The sequence below is a fragment of the Astatotilapia calliptera genome, chromosome 6 (assembly GCF_964374335.1).
Source record: "Astatotilapia calliptera chromosome 6, fAstCal68.1, whole genome shotgun sequence".
Classification (NCBI taxonomy): domain Eukaryota; kingdom Metazoa; phylum Chordata; class Actinopteri; order Cichliformes; family Cichlidae; genus Astatotilapia; species Astatotilapia calliptera.
In genome coordinates this window covers 35285641-35300415 of record NC_137427.1, presented here as the reverse complement: position 1 = coordinate 35300415, position 14775 = coordinate 35285641, and positions in this window count along the sequence as shown.

Genomic DNA, 14775 nt, shown 5'->3' with positions numbered 1-14775 from the left:
GTCTTCTCTCCTTTGACAGTCTGTCAGCTACTAATGGTGGTATCAGGCCACATACCTCAGGTGTTTTCTTTGGGTTCATGTGCATTTGTCTTAACTCATCTCCTTGTGTTCACAGTCCTGGTTTTACCACTCACCCCGACAGTAGTCTGCTGCCTCCAGCACAACACCACATCAACCGTCTAGCCTCGCTGTCTGAATTTAGGATTCTCTTCACCTCAGCTGCCTGCCCTCCTGCTCTCCAGTCAGCTCTGGAAGTTCTCAACCTCAGGACAGACAAACTCACTGCACAGCCCGCTACTCACTCTGTTTGCGATTCCCTCCTCTAGCCGGAGAACATCCTCCACTGCAAAGAAGCAACCTCTTACTCTCAAACATGTCCCAGACTCTGGGACTCCACCACTAATCCTGTTTTCCCTGCTTTCTAGCCATTCTCTGCTCCAGCTCCGTGACAAGTCAGTTACTTCTCTTCAGTCCCAGTGTTCAGTCTACCTCACCCCATTCATTTCCCACACATTCTTAGTGTTGTAAATAGTGTGTTCAGTAAGGATTTGTGAATCTGATCGCTGTTCCTGCATTGGTGTCTGCACTTCTCAAGGTGGCCTTCGGGCCGTATGACACAAATGGTGGAGAGTCCCAGATTTTAAGATGTGAAAAAGGGTGTGGTTCATTATCAGCAGAGAGGTTTTGGGTGAAACCATTATGAGACCTTGCCTCACCCTATCATGTGACTTGCTGAGGTCAACTGAGACAAGATGTGAGTGGGTGTTAAGGTGCCTGGGTAGGGATCTCAAAACTGGATTATAAGTGGCAGACAGCTGGTGTTTTAGGCCACCCCCTCTGTTCAAAGATGGTCATTCACAGTGGACAAAAAAGGCTTGTTTCACTCCTTTTTTCAAACTATCTGCCTTCTCTGTCCAAAATGTGAACACTGGCACCCTTGAAAGAGTGACCCCCCTTCCGACACATCTTCACTCTAACATGGGCACACATTCAGTCGATTAGAAAAACTTTTTTTTCCCCTCAGGAAACATGCACACCACCAAAAGTTCTTGAAATACTCCTAAAATTGATGGATTTTGTGATATTGAAATATTGTTTTGCTGAAACTTTCCTGAAACATAGATGAGTTTAGACCTTTTGTGATATACAAAAACAAGATTTATGGTGTGCACATAGCTAATAATTACACCAGCTGCTTCTGTAAATGTGTCACGTGGTGAGAGGAGGACGACCCAAATGCAGACACTGAGGTGTGAGTGAGTTCGATCAGAAGGTGAGCCGTTTTTTTGGGCTGATAAAGAGTGATAAAGGTGTGGATACGAGGAAACCTGGAGACATGGCGTGAACATAAGAGATGACCTGACAATCACTGAATGATAGCTACACACAAATACACACGAGGGTGATGAGGGAAAAGGAAACACATAGGGAACACAGCTGGGATAAATGAGCGTAATGGGAAGGAGGAGGAAGCAAACTGGACACAATGAATATGGGACGCAAGACTGTCAAAATAAAACAGGAGACAATGGAACGCAAGACTGACACACGAGCTTGACACAGGAGTGGAGGAGAGGCAGACGAGAGAGGGAGCGAGGGGACACGAGAGAGAGAGGATGAAAGAGACAGGACGAGCTGGAGAAACATGGATGAAACCCACTGAGGGGAACAGAAGATGGAACGCAAGACACAAGGAAATCCACAAGAACACACAGAGAGGGACGTAGAGGACAGAGACACAAGCAAACCCAATAAACAGGGAACTAAACAGAGAATAGAAACTCAGAAAGCTGGGTGAAAATGACCCAGAACCATGGCAAAATGTGTGTTCTTACATTGTTTGGATAAATAAAGAAATTAGCAAGTAAATGAAAAAAATAAACATTCATAATAAACAATCAGTTTACAGAAACAACAAGTGTGATATGTCCTGTTTAATGACCAACCAGGCACATTAGCCATTATATTCTGTTTGCAACCTCTGGCTTAGTGCGTCTTTTCTTTTTATTAAAAGTAACAGTGGAACAAACGAGTTCTGTACGAGAGCTCTGCTGCTGACAAACACCATGTGCACTAGCTGCATGTTAGCTGCATGCTGTGTGCTTTTGGTGCCCATAACAACAACTGTGGTTTTCTTGTTGTCCCTGCTAGCATATGTTGGAGCTTAAACTAATAACGCTCAATCAGTCATTTCGTTTTATGTCCACAGCTGGACTTCACATGGAACAGTCTCTGAAAAACGTTGCTGCCTCACATTGGTGAACCGTCGTCCTCTCAAAGTTCTCATAGTTTGGTTTCATGGGAGGCTAAGTCAGCCTCTGATTGTTGCTGTTTGGTTTTACTGAAAACACGAGGCTGAGGAGTAGCAAAAGATTGGGAACACGTTCCTACAGCTCACCGTCATTTTAACAAACTCCTTTAACAAATTTCCTGCTGTATTTATTCTGCTCTGGATATCTTCAGACATCAGCTCCTCTTTCCTCTGTTCTGACATTCTTTTAGTGGTAAACTAGACATCTGTCCATTTTATGTAAATGACCTCTGAATAACTGCAGAATATTTCCTCTTTCTAAAAACGTCTTCTTACTTCTGCGTAATGTGTCTGTACTTTAGTTCTTGGTATCCTTCCTCCCCTGATATCACCTTCTTCAATCTGCAAGTCAAACAGCACATGTTCTCAAGCTCGCTGTAAACAAAATGGCCCAGGGCAGATTCAGTACCAAGCTTCTGCAATAGCAATAGCTTTACAGCATATGGATCACATGCTGAACCAGGTGATCTATACTAGTGTCCACTCTGGTTTAGTTATAACATGGCAGCGGAAGTTATCAATACAATTGGTGAACTTACTGACAACCTTTTATTGCATTTCTCATTATTTGTTGGCATGTGTAAATATTTGAGTACATTTGGGTGATGACTCAGCAAAACCTTCTGCAATGAGAACAAACATCTGCTCAATGCCAACTTCTTCTGTGAGAGTGACTCTTTGTTCTTCTTTTTCTTCATGTGAAATCTGTTTGTTCGATCTGCAAGTCAGGATGAAGAGTCAAAACAGCACATTCTCTGTAAATCATCTTCATTGAAATAAAACAAAGGTTGTTGTGATTCACTGTGACACACAAATACCTTGTTACTCAGGAGCCTCACAGGCTGTGAGGCTCCTGAACTCTCTGCCCCCCTCTCACGGACAATAACCATATCCAACTACTTAATAGCAATGAACTGGTCTACATTGGTGCATCATATCTTTATTCTCTTCCCCCTCCTGCCCCCCCCCCTTTCTTAAATAGATAACTATCATATCTGATATCATATCTCACAGTACAATAATATTGAATGGGTTGCATTGTTGTATTTTGTCATGTTTCTCAGGTCTTTGTCTGAATTTCTACGAACATTATTGCTAAGGATTGTCTTATTGCATTGGAGTCACACTGGGTTAAATATGTACACTTGGGTTTTAAGGGGTATTTATTATTTTCTTCTCTTTTTTTTTTGGGTTGTATGGAAGCCCCAAACGCAATTTCATTGTTCTTGACAATGACAATAAATAAATAAATACTAAATACTCATTAGGAGCAGCAGCAAAGAACAGAGTGAACGACCATTTTAGCTAACAGTAACAGTGCTTGCTAACTAGCTAGTGATTCACTGTAGAAAACTATAGATTTATTTTTCATTTTTTGGAAGAAATTTTCTATATAACTTCAAGATGACTGCAGGTACATTAAAAATGAAACTGGATCTTTAAGTTAAAGGATGCTCTTAATGAGATGATGATGTTAGCAGTAAATCCTGCTGTTTTGAGAAACCGTTGGTTTCAGTAATTCAGTGTGGATTCTCATCATTCAGTAAATCTGTTTATTGATTAAAGCTGTTTACTGTTTTGTTGTGCCTTCCTTATTTAATAAGCTACAACAACTGAGTCATTGAAGGTTAAAGGGTGGTTTTGTCTGCTGCTACCTTCCTGTTACAGTCCATGCCCGTCTAGTCTTTTAGGTGAGGGATTTCAGCAAGAGCTGAAAAAATCAAAATGTCTGCTGTGTGAAATGTTTACGACTCTGAGTGATTTGGTGAAGAAGATGATGAAGATGAAGAAACATGTAATGTAATCATGTAATGATCGCTTATATCAAGCTGACATCATGCCCTCTATAACCTCTGCCAATGAGGAGATGTTTTTGGTAGCATAGCATCTGTGTCATTCTGCCTATAAACACGACAGCTGGAAAAGTTTTGATTGAATTCTGATAAAACCTTGTAGGGATGTAGAGTGGGCTGATGTTTACAATGCATTAAAATTTTCTTTGCTTCCACTGAGATTGTCAAGATCTACATGATGATTTATTGGTCACAAATGGACAAAAGCATCATAACTAAAAAAAACAGTGATTCTTACAGGTGTGGTGAGTATTGTCAACATGTCAATAAAGGTCATACAAAGTTTTAAAATGTCATGTCATCATAACAAACTCCATGGCATTTTTCCTGATGTATTTATTCTGCTCTGGATATCTTCAGACATCAGCTCCTCTTTCCTCTGTTCTGACATTCTTTTAGTGGTAAACTAGACATCTGTCCATTTTATGTAAATGACCTCTGAATAACTGCAGAATATTTCCTCTTTCTAAAAACGTCTTCTTACTTCTGCGTAATGTGTCTGTACTTTAGTTCTTGGTATTCTTCCTCCCCTGATATCACCTTCTTCAATCTGCAAGTCAAACAGCACATGTTCTCAAGCTCGCTGTAAACAAAATGGCCCAGGGCAGATTCAATACCAAGCTTCTGCAATAGCAATAGCTTTAATATCTTTATTAAATGATCTGTGTTGCTGCTTAGGTGTAACAATTAAGTTTAACATTCAGGCATCCATGAAAACAGAATTTATGAAATTTAACGGAGTTAGAAGTTAGCAGGAAGTTAGCGTGCTAGTTTCTACCTAAACATGATATACCATGTTCTGACTGAGAGATTTCTGAAAAAATAAAACGTACAGCTCTGCTATCACTTCCAACATAACCCATATGGAAAATATATGTATAAATCTTATAAATTTTGTATCTGTCTTGTGTGAAACTTGTATGAAAAGCACACAAGAGTGAAAATAGATATAAGATCCCTTGAAAAATTCTATAAATGAAACTGGTATGTTTTGGATACTTACTAAAACAATATATGAAAGTAATGAGAAAGTGGCCACTTTCATGAGTTAATCATATAAGCCTTATATGACTCACTATATAAAGTAGGCCAAATCTGATGCAAGTCTTTTATAAGTTTTTCCTATTTCTTTTCCATATGGGAAATGAAGACAGAACACTAAACAGCAGTGACTTTTGTAGGGTTACTGAAGTCTGACTAGCTGGTATATAATGATGTGCTACATGATTGCTAGCGACACAGCTTTGTTAGCATAGAAACACAGTGAAGCTGTAAAAGTTAGCATGAGGGTTTCTGGTGGTCAGGGACAAATGCAATCGCATGGCAGGATGCTGTAAACAGATCAAACTTCAGTCAGGAGAATAACTGAGATAATCCATCCACAAAACGAGGTAAGTCATTAATATACTGCAACAACATGGGAATAGAGCAGCTGCGAGAGAATTCAGCATTAATTAATTAATTACAGTGTGATAATGGGGCCACATCCTGAGCATCAAATAAGTTTGTTTCTTATTTCGGTCCAATCCAATCTGTCTTTATTTATAAAGCACTTTAAAATACCCGGCACAGGATGAAAGTGCTGTACAGTAAATAAGTTAAGAACAATGGAATAAAACAAAACAGTAAAAAATAAAACATAATACATAAAAATTAAAACAGCCCTATATTTAAAAACAAGATAAAACAGCATTGAATCAACTAAAACAACTGAAGTAAAACTAAAACTAAAAACCAACATCTCACAAGGAGTGAAAGGCCAGGGTGAATAGATGGGTTTCAGGAGTGATTTAAAAACAGGCAGAGAAGGGGCCTGTCTTATCTCTAAAGGCAGATCGTTCCACAGTTTCGGAGCTGCTACAGCAAAAGCACGATCTCCTCTAAGTTTACGCTCAGTCAGATGCATTTAGGAGCAGCTGATCAGCTGACCTGAGAGAGCGGGTGGGTGTATAAGGCTGCAGCAGCTCAGAGAGATAAGATGGGGCTAGGCCAGAGCTTCCCAAAGTGTGTGTGTGTGTGGGGGGGGCAGAGCCATTGCAGGCTGCGGGGGGGGGGGGGGGGGGGGGGTATGAAAAGGGGAAAAAAACAAAATCCTTGGACACTGCTAGCACGGGGCGCCTACACAAACGCAAAGCAGGAGATGAAGCATCGCTGAATATGTTTCCAAACCAACTTTATTCTAAGCCAAAGATGAGAAAATATGGTGAAGCATATCTTCCCTTTGGTTTCACCTGCACAAGTGCTGAGGTAGGTCTCCCCTGCAGAATTGGTTTTCCCTTCGTCGGGAGCAGTGCTGGGCTGTTCAAATCACGGACAAACAGTGTCCCACGTTCTTGATTTTTAGTTCACAAACACTTGTAATGACTAACTACTCCTGACATTTTGGAGATGTTAGCTCTTTATACAGTAAAGTTAGAGTGCGATACAAAAAATATCAGGCTGATCCTGCCACGATTTGTTCCCCCGGTTCAAATCACGGAATAACACTATCCCACAGTTTATGTTTTTAATCCCATTTTGCACAGAGAAGCATTATTTGAATAATGTATTGATAGCAATGCTGAATATTATTACACAGTAAAAAAACAACTACATGTAAAATTACACCGTAGGGGTGTATGTCTAAGGAGCTCAATGAGGTAGCTTGGAGCTATATCGTTAATAATTCGGAAGGTGAGCAGCAGGATTTTGAATTGAATGCGATACTTAACGGGAAGCCAATGCAGGTCGGCAAGGACAGGGGTGATAGAGGCATTACATCGGTCTTTCCATCACATTTGTGGCTTCTTCTCCGCTGCTTCTAAGTGGAAATTGGTACATTTAACTTCCCACGTGTGGGACTAATAAAGGTTATCTTATCTTACTACAATTATCTGACATCTTTAGTTGTTTTTTTACAGATGAAGATTTGTGCTCATGAAACACATGAAATAAAATTTTGTTTCTGTAGTTGATCAATCAGTTATTTGACTTGCATGAATTTAGCAACTATTATTATATGTTTAATCTTTAAAAGTACTTACTGTTGATATTATTTTCTGTAAATTGTTCAAAATCATAAATGTGTGAGAAGCACTCAATCAGGGGCGACTCCAGCATCAAACCTTTAGGAGGGCTCAGCTCAGTCTTAATGTCATGCTTTTAGTGTTGCCTTCAAAAGAAATGTAATTTTTGGATGACCTACAGCAGTGTCTAAGAATAACAGATTTTAATATAATACATCAGCTTTACGGTGGTCACTTTAGTTTAAAACCCGATGCAATGGCACAGTCATGTTGACAGTAAATTTCAAAAACAGTTTAAGAAAAAGCAGATCAGAGGAGAAACCTGCACGGCATTGTTTCAGTCTCTTAACCACATAGAGGCCAGTCCACCAAATCATCAAGTATTTAAAGTACCATTATACAATACAGACAGTTCAAAATCCCCCTGCGACTCCACCTGCACAAGAAGCAAACTGGTAATAGAGCTGGTTTTAAATGACAGCTTTTGAATTCATGCAAACCCAAACACTTTGTTGAGCAGACTCAGCACAGAGACTCGTGTACACCAATTCAGAGAGTGGAGAACAGATTTGTAGTCTGTCACATCAGTATAGTAGCATTCATCCTGTTCAAGTTTACAGTGATGTGAATGCTGCTAAATGCTATTATTCACATTAATAGCAGAGTGCTACTGAAAAGCACACAACGCATCCATTTAATGCATGTAGATTGTGTGAAAAATCCACCTGATCTCTGTTAGTTCCAGTCTCTCTGTCCGCGCTTCCTCTTTGTACTGACAATCACACACAAACATTTTATATTCAACTAAAACAATAACGAAAAATATATTCTTGTAATAATTATTTTAAGAGCATCGTTTGATAAGAGCATAGCACCCTGCTTAGTTATGAGCGATCACCATAGATGAATGTGGGCATATGTAATATCAGTTTGCTGCTGCTGGCGAGGGTGTTGCTAGGATCTTGAAGCATACAGGGCTTACAACAGCCCTGAAGTCTTTTGAATTTTCACTCAATAACAGCACCTTTTAAAGTTATTTGTTTTTATTCATTTAAACATATAGTAAAATTAATATAAAGTGGTAAATGTTATGCACTACCTAAAGTGTGAAGTCACAGAATGATACTATTTAGTGCAGTTTTTAATCATTACCAGTCTTCATCTTAGAGCTTGTGCTCTTATTGTGCCATGATGTCTCCTTTTAAACTGTGTGGATGTTCACCTCTTCTTCATCCTTCCTGTTCCTTTCACCAAACTGCTCACTCTTGTTCTCCTCTGATCTCACTTCCTGTTCTGGTTATAAGAAGAATGCAGTCAGCATGTGTCAAAGACACTCCCTCCAAATATATGATTTTTGATATGATGATTAGATATTTAACATTTTATTTATCAACTATTTTATGCACTAAATCAATCAATTATTAAACAAATATCATATTGTAGAAAAGCAAATAATAATGCACTAAGCAGTTTCATGCCACAAGAGCTAAATGGTCACTTCACTGTATTTATTTCCCACAAACTACTATACCTAGGATCTTCAGGTTTCCACTATATTTCATTAATCTGCAGCGACTGTAGAACATAAAGTATATTGACCTCTATTGTTTTCTTTATGACTTGGCCTGAATACACACACATACACATCTTTGAATAGCACAACAAATGAGGTAATTTCCCATGTGTTTTAATAGGTTTTAGTGATTTATGGGTTTTATGTATGTGTGTGTATTTTGGTCTTCAGTGTAAATTTATACAAACTGTAATTTTTTCAGATGAAAGATCCGTTATTTAATGTTGCTTTATGTTGACTCTATGGAGAATAAAGCCTTACATGAGTGTTGCTATTTTTAATTGCGGAGTGGAAGACCTACTGTACTTGTTGTTTAGTCTGTGATCTGAATGATGAATTTAACCAAACTGAAAGCAAAGGTTACAGCTGGGATATTCCACACATTTGAAAGACTCATTGTGTAACTCAGATGTTTATGAGCTTTGATCACTCCAGCATAATAATTATCATGTAACTGCAAGAAGACTTAATGAAACTGAAACAATGCACCCTAACACAGGCATTTGAACTGTAGGCTAATGAGTACATGAAGTGTACCTCTACAGCTGAAAAGAGTTTGACTCTATAATTTCTGGATCTACTGATTTGTTTCTGATGTATCTCTTCTTTTATTTAGCCTGTATTTGTATAGCGCTTTACACAACCAGTCATCCACCCATTCACACACTGGTGATGGCAAGCTACAGTTGTAGCCACAGCCACCCAGGGGCGCACTGACAGAGGCGAGGCTGCCGGACACTGGCGCCACCAGTAGGCAACGGGGGAAGTATCTTGCCCAAGGACACAACGACCGCGGCCGTACAAGCCGGGGCTCGAACCAGCAACCTTCCAGTTACAAGGCAAACTCCCAACTCTTGAGCCACGATCGCCCCATTATGAACAGAAAGATGATGAAATCCTCTTTATTTGAGAAAGTGTCCTTAAACTATTTTTCCTCCTTCTTACTGAGTTTCCGAGCTACCTCTTTGTTAAGTGAATAAACTATTTGAACAAGAAAGATATCATGGCATTTATGATGATACAGAGTGTGTGTGTGTGTGTGTGTGTGTGTGTGTGTGTGTGTGTGTGTGTGTGTGTGTGTGTGTGTGTGTGTGTGTGTGTGTGTGTGTACACGCTCGGCAGAGGGGAGGTCAAGACAGGAGCTGAGTTGACCTGGTACATCAAGTTTGGATTTCCCCAGTTGTTGGTAAACAAAAAAGATTTAAACTCAAAAGATTTTGAGTTCATGCACACTGGAAAAAAATTCTCTTCATCACAATCATTTGTTTAAAAATATGGCTGTTTTACTGATCTATGGTTATTATTAAAGAGGAAGGAAAGAAGAAGAGGAAGCCTGAGCCCAGGTTCTGTCCATTTTCATAACAAGTGACAGCACAGACATCTGAGCTTTTTCGTCATAAAGATTGTGATGTGAAGCATCAGCAGGTAAAGTGTCGTTAAAGTGTCACTTCAATGATGCTGCTGGCAGAAAGAAGTGTTGACACATACTAGCTTTGAATAAAAGGCTTAAAACACAAACAGTCTAATCCTGGGTGTTGCTTTTAAGCTTAAAGAATATAATAGGGTTATATAATAAGGTTTAACATTGAAGGAGATTTGTTCCATAGTCACAGTTATACTTGTATTTCCTTTACTTACATCCAACACTACTATGTTCTGTTTCAAAACTGGGCCCTATTTCAGGAAGCCGGTTTAGAAAACTCAGAGTGAAAAACGATACTCAGGGTTGAGTAACCCCGAACTGTCCAACTCGGAATATTCGGTTTCAGAAAGGCTGATAACAATTAGTTCAATCAACGCGGAGTTGCTTTAACCCCAAGTTAAGCGCGCGCACGAGGATACATAAAGCCCTGATTAGTGGAGCACAGATTAAGCGAGTCACCATGAAGACGGAGGTCAATGTATTTTACATTGAGGCCGAAATTCTGATGGCAGCATATGCCGATAACATGCAAATTTTGCAGAAAAAAAGTAACACAGCCTCAGCTGCAAAACAAAGGGAGCATGCATGGCAAAACATAGCCGACAGAGTCAATGCGTGAGTGTTAATTTAAACATTGATCTAGGGATTTCCACCCATTTAACATGTTATTTTATTATATTTTATTTTATTTTTTTATTTTATACATTTTATGTTGTGATGTGATGTGAGCGCAGGTGCAACCCAACAGGCCCCAAATGTTCCTGGCAGCAAGTAAAAATGAAATATAAAAATATAGTCCAAACAGGTGAGGTGTAATTGTATTATGAGCCATGGTGCTTGGTCTGTTTGTCCCATGTAAATCAATTGCAGTTAGAGGCTACATTAATTTTCTTTCTGTAAGCACTTATTGAAATTATCTGAGCACATTACAAGTAAATATTTGCTTACTTTGTATGCTCAAATGTGACCCGTTATGGCCACTAGAAAAAAAGCGGAGGCCCGAAAAACAGGTGGGGGTCCTCCACCACCACCACTCACAGAGCCTGGCCACTTGGCTTCGACATTTGTGATAATGTTGGCAGCATCACATATGATCTTCACAGTGCAGAGAACACAAATTAGCATCCATATAATGAAAAAAAGTGCAGGGAACTATGTACCTGCACATTAATGCTGTGGAAAGACTTCCTGTTCACAGAGTCTCCTTCATTTACTGAAGGAGCAATGATTGGAATGTGAGTGCCATCTGTACAGCCAATCACGCCTGGGAACCGTGAAAATAAATGTAAAATTTAAGTAGTAGTTCAAATATCACCACATCATGAATTAAGTTTTGTTCATCCTGCTACCTGCAATTTTGTAGAATACCTCTTTGATAAATCTTGTGGGTCTGTGACCGGGGAACACCACAGATGAGTACAGGAGACGTTTCAGTGCAACTGTAACATTCCTGACTGCCTGACAGACGGTAGCCTTGGAAACGTGCTCAGCATCACCAATATTATACAGAAAGCTCCCGTTTGCAAAAAACCGAAGTGCAATACAAATAATATCAGAATCAGAATCAGAAAGGGTTTTATTGCCAAATGTTGAGCAGGTTTACAACATTAGGAAATTGCTGCGGTGCTTCAGTGCAAACATACTGTCATAAATTACGCTTAAATAGACATGAAAATAAAAATAAGAATAAGAATTAAAAGTGCTAAGTAGATAGATATATACATGAGTGCAGGTGGTGATCAGTGCCAAACATGGAATGATGCAGTAAACACAGCGTAGGGTCATGTGATAGTGGTGGGAACAGTCATACGGTTATTGTTCATGTGTCCGACAGCAGAGGGGAAGAAACTGTTCTTATGGCGAGAGGTTCTGGTGCAAATGGACCGGAGCCTCCTGCCTGAGGGGAGCAGGTCAAACAGACTGTGTCCAGAATCCATGTACTGAGAGAATGTCCGCGATGTGTCACTTGAGCAATATTAGGCCTGAGGATGTTATTCAAATAAACTATAGATTGTGCTGAAAAACGGTAACGTTCACACAGAAAATCATCAGGAAATGATAAAATGTCCAAACGCGCTCTAATCACTCTCTCCCGGCAGAGAGCTCTGCGGAGAATTTGGGCTTCAACATCTACTGGCTCTTCAAGGAAGGGGCACTTCCTACAGTCAGGTTTCCGACAAAGAGGCGGAGAACGTCAGGGTTAGTTGAAGTTCAATTCAATTCAATTCAATTCAATTTTATTTATATAGCGCCAAATCACAACAAAAGTCGCCTCAAGGCGCTTCATAGATACAGAGAAAAACCCAACAATCATATGACCCCCTATGAGCAAGCACTTTGGCGACAGTGGGAAGGAAAAACTCCCTTTTAACAGGAAGAAACCTCCGGCAGAACCAGGCTCAGGGAGGGGCGGCCATCTGCTGCGACCGGTTGGGGTGAGAGAAGGAAGACAGGATAAAGACATGCTGTGGAAGAGAGACAGAGGTTAATAACAGATATGATTCAATGCAGAGAGGTCTATTAATACATAGTGAGTGAGAAAGGTGACTGGAAAGGAAAAACTCAATGCATCATGGGAATCCCCCGGCAGCCTACATCTATTGCAGCATAACAAAGGGAGGATTCAGGGTCACCTGGTCCAGCCCTAACTATATGCTTTAGAAAAAAGGAAAGTTTTAAGCCTAATCTTAAAAGTAGAGATAGTGTCTGTCTCCCGAATCCAAACTGGAAGCTGGTTCCACAGAAGAGGGGCCTGAAAACTGAAGGCTCTCCCTCCCATTCTACTTTTAAATACTCTAGGAACAACAAGTAGGCCTGCAGAGCGAGAGCGGAGCGCTCTAATAGGGTGATATGGTACTACAAGGTCATTGAGATAAGATGGGGCCTGATTATTTAAGACCTTGTATGTGAGGAGCAGGATTTTGAATTCAATTCTGGATTTAACAGGAAGCCAATGAAGGGAAGCCAAAACAGGAGAAATATGCTCTCTCTTTCTAGTCCCTGTCAGGACTCTTGCTGCAGCATTTTGGATTAGCTGAAGGCTTTTCAGTGAGTTTTTTGGACATCCTGATAATAATGAATTACAGTAGTCCAGCCTGGAAGTAATAAATGCATGAACTAGTTTTTCCGCGTCACTCTGAGACAGGATATTTCTAATTTTAGAGATGTTGCGCAAATGGAAGAAAGCAGTCTTACATATTTGTTTAATATGTGCGTTGAAGGACATGTCCTGGTCAAAAATGACTCCAAGGTTCCTCACCGCGTTACTGGAGGCCAAGGTAATGCCATCCAGAGTAAGAATCTGATTAGATACCATATTTCTAAGATTTTCAGGGCCGAGTACAATAACCTCAGTTTTATCTGAATTAAGAAGCAGAAAGTTAGCGGCCATCCAGGTCTTTATGTCTTTAAGACATTCCTGCAGTTTAACTAATTGGTGTGTGTTATCTGGCTTCATGGACAGATAGAGCTGGGTGTCATCTGCATAGCAGTGAAAATGTATGCTATGTCTTCTAATGATACTGCCTAAGGGAAGCATGTATAATGTAAACAGAATTGGTCCTAGCACTGAACCCTGTGGAACTCCATAATTAACCTCAGTGTGTGAAGAGGACTCTCCATTTACATGCACGAATTGGAGTCTATTAGATAGATATGATACAAACCACTGCAGCGCAGTACTTGTAATACCTACAGCATGTTCTAATCGCTCTAATAGGATATTATGATCAACAGTATCGAACGCTGCACTAAGGTCTAGCAGGACAAGCACAGAGATGAGTCCACTGTCAGAGGCCATAAGAAGATCATTTGTAACCTTCACTAAAGCTGTTTCTGTGCTGTGCTGAGCTCTGAAACCTGACTGAAACTCTTCAAATAAACCATTCCTCTGCAGATGATCTGTTAGCTGTTTGACAACTACTCTTTCAAGGATTTTTGATATGAAAGGAAGGTTGGAGATTGGCCTATAATTAGCTAAGACTGCTGGGTCTAGAGATGGCTTTTTGAGTAAAGGTTTAACTACAGCCAGCTTGAAGGCCTGTGGTACATAGCCGATTATTAGAGATAGGTTGATCATATTTAAGATCGAAGAATTAATTAATGGCAGGACTTCTTTGAGCAGTTTTGTAGGAATGGGGTCTAAAAGACACGTTGATGGTTTGGAGGAAGTAATTATTGAAGTTAACTCAGAAAGATCAATTGGAGAAAAAGAGTCTAACTTAATATCAATGGTACTAAGAGTAGCTGTAGATAATATTACATCTGTGGGATGATTATTGGTAATTTTTTCTCTAATGATAAAAATTTTATTTGTGAAGAAGTTCATGAAGTCATTACTAGTTAACGTTAAAGGGATGGTTGGCTCAAAAGAGCTCTGACTTTTTGTCAGCCTGGCTACAGTGCTGAAGAGAAACCTAGGGTTGTTCTTATTTTCTTCAATCAGTGATGAATAGTAAGATGTTCTGGCTTTGCGGAGGGCTTTCTTATAAAGCAGCAAACTATTTCTCCAGGCTAAATGATGATCCTCTAGATTTGTGACACGCCATTTCCTCTCCAGATTACGAGTCATCTGCTTTAGGGTACGTGTTTCAGAATTATACCACGGAGTC